General features: G+C 42.0%; 1 long non-coding RNA gene across 1 annotated transcript in view; it reads right to left on the bottom strand.

Annotated features, from left to right (window-relative positions):
- Nucleotides 1-7,734, bottom strand: part of LOC140595462 (uncharacterized) — a 14,824-nt gene extending 7,090 nt beyond the window's left edge. Inside the window, exon 1 of the long non-coding RNA XR_011997092.1 lies at nucleotides 7,419-7,734. This is a non-coding gene — a long non-coding RNA (uncharacterized lncRNA). The remainder of the gene's footprint in view (nucleotides 1-7,418) is intronic.
- Nucleotides 7,735-9,841: the final 2,107 nt, after the last annotated feature.

Raw genomic sequence — 9,841 nt, 5'->3', positions numbered from 1 at the left:
AATCGACTTGGATCTTAGGAGGGAGAATTTACAGCCCTCACCCTCAAGACAGATAGTCAATACTTAAGACGAGTGCCAAGTTAACTTTTCTTCAGCGAGCAAGTTTCCAGAATGGGAGTCCTGGAGCTCAGGGTGGGGGGAGGGGGACACAGCTGGGCAGTTCTGGGGAGAGGGAAGGCACTCTCCCCTCTGGGGGGGAAGGGTTTGGGAAATTTTCAGTTTTGAGTTTGAAGGACACCGCGTGGCATTTCTCTGCAGGTGAGCATTTTTTTTCTCTCTGCTCTGTCCCCTTCCTTGGGTCTCCTGCAGGACCTGGTAACTATGGAGACATCTTGGTCATATAATGGGGGGCAAAGCCCAGCACCCCCCCCCCAGGCTGGGCAGGGCTTCCTCTTCGCATACTCCTTTACCTGTTCCAGCCTGGCTGGGGTGACTCCTGTGGCTGGGGGAGGAAGCAAAGCTCTGACCCCTTTCTTTACAGATCGTTGATAATAACTTCCTGTAAAGACCTTTTATTCCATGCTACAAAATGAGTGAACAGTATTTATGGCGTCTTTCCAGTATCAGAGTGTTGATGGGATCAGGTCACAGGGGGAAACTTGAATGGCTCTTTATTGTCAGAGCCTTGCCCGACACAGACATGGCCAGCCACACAGAGTTATGAAATGCTTAAAGACCGCAGGGGCAGAGCAAACACTTCCCGGTCTTTGCCAAGATAAAGGCAGCTGTTTGGGTCCAGTTGGGTTGGCAGAGGAGAGAACAGGTATCATTCTGAAGGCCATGTTTTATTTGCCCCAGTCTTCTTCCACCTTGACTATTCGTCACTTCTCTGTCTTTAGAAACATCAATCTCATTTGTGGTAGGTTGCAGCCACTTAACCATCTTGTGAGATATGAGTCTTCTTGAATATTGGCCATCTCCTTGGGCTTGTGATATTTTTGTAGCTCAGCAGTTGCAACTTTTCTAAATAAGCGTATGTTCTGTGGTCCACTTGTCAACCCAGAAGTGGGAAATATATTTCAAAATCTCTCTAAAGACTGCCTTTACTCAGTGCTTTAAGATCTAGATGGGGATCCCTGGGTGGTGCAGTGGTTTAGCGCCTGCCTTTGGCCCAGGGCGCGATCCTGGAGACCCGAGATCGAATCCCACGTCGGGCTCCCGGTGCATGGAGCCTGCTTCTCCCTCTGCCTATGTCTCCGCCTCTCTCTCTCTCTCTCTCTCTCTGTGACTATCATAAAAAAAAAAAGATCTAGATGGACAAATATGAAAAACTCTTCCCTCACTGGGGCTGGATAACTAGAAGAAAATACTAAATTTTCACAAATTCCTATCCTGCTTGACCTAACTCATCAGAAATCTTCTAGCTATTATTTTTCTCCCTCATTCTAGGAGATACTTAAGTATAACTGTTAACTGAGGGGCTTGTTGTGTTTTCTTAAAATTCCAGTTTTTATTGGCCAGAATCTACAACTCTAAGAACAATGACAACAAAAAAATCGTATCATCTATTTCAAAGACCAACTCACTTAACTAGTTTTGTCTTCATGGATCAGTTTGGATACAGGTTAATACCAGAACAGTGGTCCTCACATGAGGATGGTTTTTTGCCCCCAAAAGGACATTTGGCAATGTCTGGAGACATTTTTAGTTATTTTTAGTTGTCATGATTTGATGAGTGGGTGCTGACAGCATCTGGTGTTTAGAAGTGAAGGGTGCTATTAAATATCCAACAATCCTCAGACAGTCCCCCACCCCTTCCACATGCACCCATGCAACAAAGAATTATCCAGCCCAAAGTATCAGTAGTGCTAACGTTGAGAAACACTATGCTATGGAGAATAGAGGCATGGATTATGGAGTCAGAAGGAGTTGTATTGGAATCCAGCCTGTGGCTTCTTCGTTTGTGAAGAAGAACCTTGAGTAAGTTACTCAACCTGTCTGATCTTAATCTCAGAAGTGGAGACCAACTTCACACGTTTCATGTGAGAAGTATATGAAAAAGGATATGTAAGATCTGGCCAAAAGTAAATAATTAAGTTTTGGTTCCCTTTTCTTAAGAGTAAAGTACAACATAAGTAAGTTCAAAGTGAGCTCTGGAAGAGAAGAACTTTGTAAATGTTTACATTTTTCACTGATCTGATCATATCTTAAGGTTTTATTATTTTTTATTTGTTTTTAAATATTTTATTTATTTATTTACGAGACACACACACACACACAGAGGCAGAGACACAGGCAGAGAGAGAAACAGGCTCCATGCAGGGAGCCTGACATAGGACTCGAACCTGGGTCTCCAGGATCACGCCCTGGACTGAAGACAGGTGCTAAACTGCTGAGCCACCTGGGCTGCCCTCTTAAGGTTTTATTACTGGTTTTTAGATAGTAAGTTCCAGATTGACTTTATGGAATTGAAGAGAATGTGTCCTATTGGTTTGAGAGACTGCAGAAAAGCTCTTAGATCCCAGTTGGGATCTTTCTGGTGACGGTTCCAATGGCTTCATAGATTTTGTGTGATCCGCAGGAAACAGATAGGTTTGGAGTCAGATAGACCTAGATTCAAATTTTCTGTCTGCATTTCTTGGCTCTGCGACCTGGGGTACAAGATAGTCTTTGAGTAAACCTTAGTGTTCTTTATTGGCCAAATGAGAATCACAGTTTTTATTTTCCATATTTAATTTTGAGCTCTAAGTAATATAAACAAACAGAGCCAACACCAGGCTAGACAGTGCTGCCTTAACTGCAATAATCTGAAGTAACTGTTCTTGTTTTTATTTTTCTTGTTTCATTAAAGAGATGAGAGGTTGGCCAAAAGGAAGAGACCAAGCTTAGGCTTCAGGGTGGACAGCACAAGTCTCATGGGATAGATGAAGGAAGAAAGCTCGCCTTGAGTGAACATCCTGTTCACAGAAACCAACCCTACACTTTTGAATCAGATCTTTGAGTATATTGAAGTAAAAAGGCTCCTAATACTCCGCGTGTGGTTTTTAAAGAGAGGAAGTGGTCAGGTACCGCATATTACCAAGAAGAGCTCTGTGACAGATTGTATTTTACAAAGATGGCTGCGATAGTTTCCCATCACAGACCACACATTGAGAAATGCTGGAAATTAATGCAATGTATTTATATTTCAATATAACTTTTGATATGCTCATTTGTTTCAAATTATCAATGTAATACAAGCTCATTATGAGAAATTTGGAAAATACAATAAAAGAGTGTGAGCTTAAAAAAAAAAACAAGTTAGCACTGGTATTAAAATATCTTTTGGATGAATTTCTGTTTTCAAGTGTTTAGCTACATAGTTCAGATACAAAATTATAAGTGACCATGATGCTAAGGCTGTGTCTTCACATGCAAAACAAAGTGCAAATTAAGATAATTATTGCAAAAATTTAGGCCTAGAACTTGCTTACCTAGACAATCCCTATAATTAAGGAAAGGTGTTTGGGATAATTGCCTCAATTTACCACTTCAGTTGGTTGAGGGAATGAGGTATCAGGAATTGGCTGGCATAAGTTTTCTTTTCTGATTGTATAAAATGCTTAATCAGACCATTTTTCTCAAAGTATTTTTTTGCTCAATGAAAAGCCTTTAAAGAAATATTAAACATACTTTGATTGAATTGTCAAAAGAATCTTCCTATTTTCAATGCCCAAATTACCAATCAATTCTATCAATTTAGTTAAAAAAAAAAAAAAAAAAGAAAGAAAGAAAAGAAAACCAAAAAGCAACCAAGCCATTTAACAAATTCAAAACATATTTCTAGGTATAAAACCTTCCCTGGAATATTTGTAACAAGCAAAATAAAATGTACCCTCCACATTGTACTGAGTTATGCCCTATCAGATTTATAAAAACAAATAGGGGGTGAGCCGCACTTGGACAGAGTTTCCATTTGCCTCCATAGCATGTGCATATTGTGGGGTGTTAGGTAATGAGATGATCTGAGGAGGGAGAAAAGAGAGGGGGGGGGGCTACAGTCCAATAACTTAGATCAGATTGCAAATATTGTCTTTTATAAGACTAACCTAAAATATTAGCTTTCTAAAAGATGTTCAGAAGGTACATTTTAGGAGTGCTTCTCATCTTGTCCTCTGTGTCTTACATTAAAGGATGCTGAATAAGTTGTCAGGTACAGCTTACTATCAAGAATCATGAGGAAAATTGATATAAAATGAAATAATCAGAGGAGTAGATAATAGGCATGCAAGGTCTCCCTGTGGCCTTTGACCTCACCAGGAAAGGAAATGTAGACCTTGAAAAGCAAAGCTGGGGTGGGGGTACCTGGGTGGCTCAGTTGGTTGAATGTCTGCCTTTGGCCCAGGTCATGATCTCAGGGTCTGGGATCCAATCTAGCTCCATGTCAGGCTCTGTTCAGCAGGGATCCTGCTTCTCCCTCTACCTGCCACTCCCCCTTCTTGTGCTCTCTCTCTCTCTCTCTCTCTCTTTCTGTCAAATAAATAAATAAAATCTTAAAAAAGAAAAAAAGAAAAAGCAAAGCTGGAACTCAGCAGACCCGGGGCACATACCATGGAAAAACCATTTGTGAGGGAGGGAGATTAGGGCTTGGGTCAGCAGTGGAGGGAACTAGACTGGACTTCTGATGGATGTCGTGCAAAGCTGCCAGTTTACGTCTTCCCACCAGCACACTGTCCACCTTTTGAAACCTCACTTCCATTGTCGGGTTGCTGAGAGTTTTATTTCTTACATTCAAGATGGCCAGCTTGAGAAGGGACTGTCACTTTGAGTCATATCATGCCAAAAGGAAGACAGTATAAGCACAGGGAGGCTCTGCCTTGCAAAAAAAGTGTCTGGTTAATTCAGACTTGGTTAATTTCTCAGCTGTCACCCGTGATATCAAACAATTTAACTTTCTACCTGTCCTCATTTTGAAGATGCCTATGTGTAAAATCACAATTTCTTGATGAATAGTTGTTTGCCAAGATGTATCTTATGTTTTGTAGAATGCTAAAATGCACCGAATGGGAAAATCTGCAGGCTTTGTTCAAAGCCCTCTACTGCCTTGAAATGTAGTACTTTGTACTTGGCAAAATGAAACAAAGCCTAATAACCCAGACAAATACTTTTCTGAAACTTCGAGTTGCTAGTCTAAAGATTCATAAATAAATGTGGCTGGTTTCGAACTTACTGGGGCAACGATTGATATATCTGGTTCTTCTCACAGCAGGTGGGTGTCCTGGTGAAGTGTGTGTGGTGTGGGAATTAGTCACTGTCCAACTGGGACTCCGTTGTTCCTCAGATCATCTCTCCCTAATTCACATTTCCTGTAAAATGTAACTGGAGGTAATCAAAAGCAGTAGGATATTTATTTCCTGGGTTTAGCTGATTAAAGAGAATCTAAGAGGTACCTTGTAACCTTTGTGTGCCTGCTCAGACAGTGGGGTTCTTCTTTCCACTGAGGCAGCTCCTTTTCCTCTAAAATCAATCCAAATGATATCCTCAACTGGTCCTATATTTAACTAAAACAAAATAAACCAAGGGAACACCTGGGTGGCTCAGTGGTTGAATGTCTGCCTCAGGTCGTGATCCCAGAGTCCTAGGATCGAGTCCCGCATTGGGCTCCCTGCAGGGAGCCTGCTTCCCCCTCTGCCTATGTCTCTGCATCTCTCTGTGTCTCTCATGAATAAATAAATAAAATCTTAAAACTAAATAAATAAACCGAGGTTTTTATTCCATCACTTAGGGTACATAATAACTGGTCCATTACCTATTTTTAAGAAAAGTAGCAAGTATTTAAATGATATGACTTCTTCATAGAGTAAAGATAAACTCTTTTCCAATTCTTGCCAAGAGCAATTTCTTAACTAGGGTGGAATGGGAAGGGAGGGAAGAAACAAAAAATCACCAAAAATAGGTGTTCTGTATGAAAAATCAGTGGATGACTCTAGTATCATCTCGAGAGTAAAAAAGGAACAATAATAATAATAAATGGCAAATCAGAAACGGATAGTACTAAATTTCCCTCCCTTTTCACCACCTTACAGGATATCCCGTCTAGCTGCAGAAACAAAACATGGAAATGAATCAGTCGATAAAGGATTTTCTCCCATTAAAGATGTCAGTGATTTTGTCCCATGCAGGGGAAGTTAAACATTAAGATAGATGTTCACAATCTGTGGACGCCACAGCACCACCTCCTCTTTACGCCCCGCAGGGGGATGCAAACTTTTCTGTGTGTGATAAAGAACATCAAGAGCAGAAGCATTTTATCTAAGTATGATAATACATCACGCCACAGGCTGACCTAAATATTTAATTTTTCCAACACTGATTAGTCTTTTGACTTCTCTTTTGACTGCTGCCATACCTGATGACTTGCCTTTTTCTTACTACATCTCAGAAAGTGACATCTAGTCTCTTCTAACTTCTTTGAGGGGACAGGGATGGAGTCGTGAAAGCAGTAACAGTCAGTGTGGAGCCCACAAGAGAGAAGAAGAGAAGCTCTTAAATTCAGGAGAAATTCAGAGGTCATTCAAAAATCATTGCAGGAGTGTTCACTTCAGAAAGTTGCCAATTGCCTGTAAACAGCTTATATTTTTCACAAGCTGAAACTGAAAAGGTTAGGGATGCTGGGGAGTTCAGTGGTTAAGCATCTGCCTTCAGTTCAGGATGTGATCCCGGGATCCTGGGATCGAGTCCAATATCCAGCTCCCCAGCAGGGAACCTGCTTCTCCCACTGCCTGTGTCTCCGCCTCTCTCTCTGTGTCTCGGTGAAAAATACATAAAATCTTTTTTAAAAATCTGAAAAGGTTAGTTTGGTAGTAGTGATCCCTTCATCATGTGTTCCTGTATCAAAGCATTGAGTGGTATACCTGAAGTATACGCAATTTTTATTTGTAAGGTTTGCCTCAGAAAAGCTGAAAATTAAATTAAATGAAACATCAGGCAAAGAAAGGAAGGAAGGGAGGTAAGAAGGAAAGGAAGGGAAAGTCTATTACATTCCCAAGGTTCGTATGACTGAGAAATGAACTTGTCCTAAAAATCAGGTTTAAGACATCGATTCGATGTTTAGAAGGACTTCGGCTTTCCACTTTCCCAGAAAGAGAAACTGAGTATCACACATGGTTGGGATGTTGGGATCAAGATGGGGGATTCTCTTGGATGAAATATTTAAAGAAAGAGGTGAAGAAAGATTGGTGTAATGCTCACTTCAGGCAGCTTCTAGGGTAGTGCTTGTCCAAATTTGCACGGCCAACTCCCCCCACCCCAGGACATGTGGTCAGTTCTGCGGGGCTTGCCACAGACATCAACCACTTCCCTGACACGCTGGCTACAGTTCAACAGTAAAGCATGCATATCCTCTACTGAGCATTTGGGGGCCTGCAGGCACCGAGGTATGATATAGATGGCAAAAATAAATATATAAATAAAAGGAAAAGTATGATCTTAAAACTCACCACTGGAAGCCATCTAGGTGTCCTGCTCAGGCTTCCAAAGTGGGCATTGAGACAGGCCACCCAAACTGCTGATATCCTCCATTGACTCTTTCAGAGCGATCGTGAGCCTAATGACTTTGTTTTTAGGTTTTGGAACTGAACTTTACAGGGACCGATTCCAATCCTGGGTGGTGCTGAGAAAAACTTAAGTCTCAACCAGAATCTGGCAGAGACCACCAGACGCGTTTCATGTGAGGGCCTTTTCCCATAATCTGACCAAAATGGTTTATGAATGTTCTGGGGAGCAAAAAGCAGGTCCCAGAGGCCGAGAAAGGGCCGTGCCCTGCTCCCAGCTAGGAGACCACACAGCCGTCCTCTTTCCCCTCTGAGTATTTATAGTCAGAAAAACCACACCACCCCTCTCATTCGGAAGCTAAGGGTGAAAGTGGAAAAAGCCAGCAAACACAAATTGCATCCTACAGCTGAGAAAGCCTCTCTCTTGGAAAAGCTAGAAAATAAATAAATAAAGGGGGAAATCCAAATGGGATTGCTCTTCAAACACACAAATGATCTTATGTTAACAGTTGGGATTAAACAGCTGTCTCGTGGTTATGTGATCATAACAGATGCTGTGTGCAAACGTTTCCTGCTAGCTTTGTTTTGGTTATTGCTGTTTGTGCAGTTCAATGGGCTGAATTCAGCTTAAGGGATACAGGTTTTTATTATCCTTCTGTGCTGCACGGGCAGCTTCATCATCTCTTTAAGAGGGAAGGAGGCGAGTGTGAGGCAGAGACGGAGGGGAAATGGAGGGTGGGTTCTCCGATGTCACATCGGGAATGATGTCACATTGATGAAATTCCAACACACTGGTTTATGACCACTTTGCCATGAAAGTGGTCCCCAGTCCTATTATGTGGCTGTGTTCCACCCCCGCCCCACCCCCCACCCCGGCCCCACCCCACCCCCTGCCTTGTGGAGGCTGTCCTTGGGTCCTGCGCAGTTTATGCAGCTGGAATAGAATTTATAGAACATAGAGAAAGGCTTTTTGATGACTAACAGCTTACAACGTCGTAATGATCCCCATTCCGTCTCTTTTCTTCCCGTGCCCTCCAGAGATAAAATACCCAAGTTGATTTTGATTTTCTCCTAGAAATTGTATTTCATCCTAGGAGTGGGGATCGCCCTCTCTATGTCAGCCAAGTGACATAGCGAGCTGCCACTATTTTTTGCAAGTTCAAATCTGGAAGCCATTTTGGCCTGAATTATATTACTTGTTTAAACCAAAATATCCTCTTGACTCAAATTCTTCAGAGAATGGCCATGATTCATAACCCACTTTGCCAACCAGAAGATTTCACTTTTATTACTGATGTTTTCCAATTTTTTTGATCTGATGTAAATGGCGGAAATAATGTTTCTGGGTTCAAAAAGCACCTGGCTGCCTTGAGGAGGAGACAGGGAGAGTAATGTGGTCCCTACTTAGCAGGTCAGGCGTGGGTGCTGGTTGCTCATTCCTGCCACTCCCCAGGACCTTGGTCCTCATGTTGAAAAGGCTGCTCATCAGGCAAACAGCTACACAATCGCCGGCTGGTAGCTCATCTGCGCTTTTTGTAATTTTGGATGGGGAACAGAGGGAGTGGCTTTCCATCGCTTAACACTTTTTTCTTATGAATCATACCTTTGAATTGGACATCCTACCATGGCTAAGTCTCTCCCAAGAACATCTTTACTACTAAAGAGGAGGTTTAAATAACATATGCACACATTTAAGGAACCAAACTTAAAACACCTCTTATTCTCTCACAAATAAAAGGGTTTAGGGGATCCCTGGGTGGCGCAGTGGTTTAGCGCCTGCCTTTGGCCCAGGGCGCGATCCTGGAGACCCGGGATTGAATCCCACGTCGGGCTCCCGGTGCATGGAGCCTGCTTCTCCCTCTGCCTATGTCTCTGCCTCTCTCTCTCTGTGTGTGACTATCATAAAAAAAAAAAAAATAATAATAATAATAATAATAATAAATAAAATAAATAAAAGGGTTTAATGATTACTCCTTAGGGCTCTTCAGCTCACAGAGTGAAATTAGACCTCCTCTGATAAGTTGTCAAAGCAGTCAGATTTCTATAATGTTATCAATACATTTAAAGGTGACCTCATATGCATTCAATGCTTGATCCTATGAACAGCTTCTAGAAATATTTTCAAATCTTACAGAAAAGCAAGACAAGACCCATTTTATAGGCTGAGCACCACATGGAAGTTGCCCAATTTATAGAAGCAACAAGTGGTAGAGCCCACAGTGGTTCCCAAATCAGGGATCTATGGCCACGTGATAGAGGGAATTGAGTAGAGCATTTACCCCAGGGACCACTGCTGTTGTCTTTGTCCTTTCTCATTAGGTGAGTTAGTGGGATAAAAACACACTACCTCAGTGTTACCTCTGTTGCCT

Source organism: Vulpes vulpes, chromosome 14 (genome assembly GCF_048418805.1).
Source record: "Vulpes vulpes isolate BD-2025 chromosome 14, VulVul3, whole genome shotgun sequence".
NCBI classification, from domain to species: domain Eukaryota; kingdom Metazoa; phylum Chordata; class Mammalia; order Carnivora; family Canidae; genus Vulpes; species Vulpes vulpes.
Note: the sequence above shows the minus strand (reverse complement) of the source record. Positions and strands in the feature narration are given on the sequence as shown.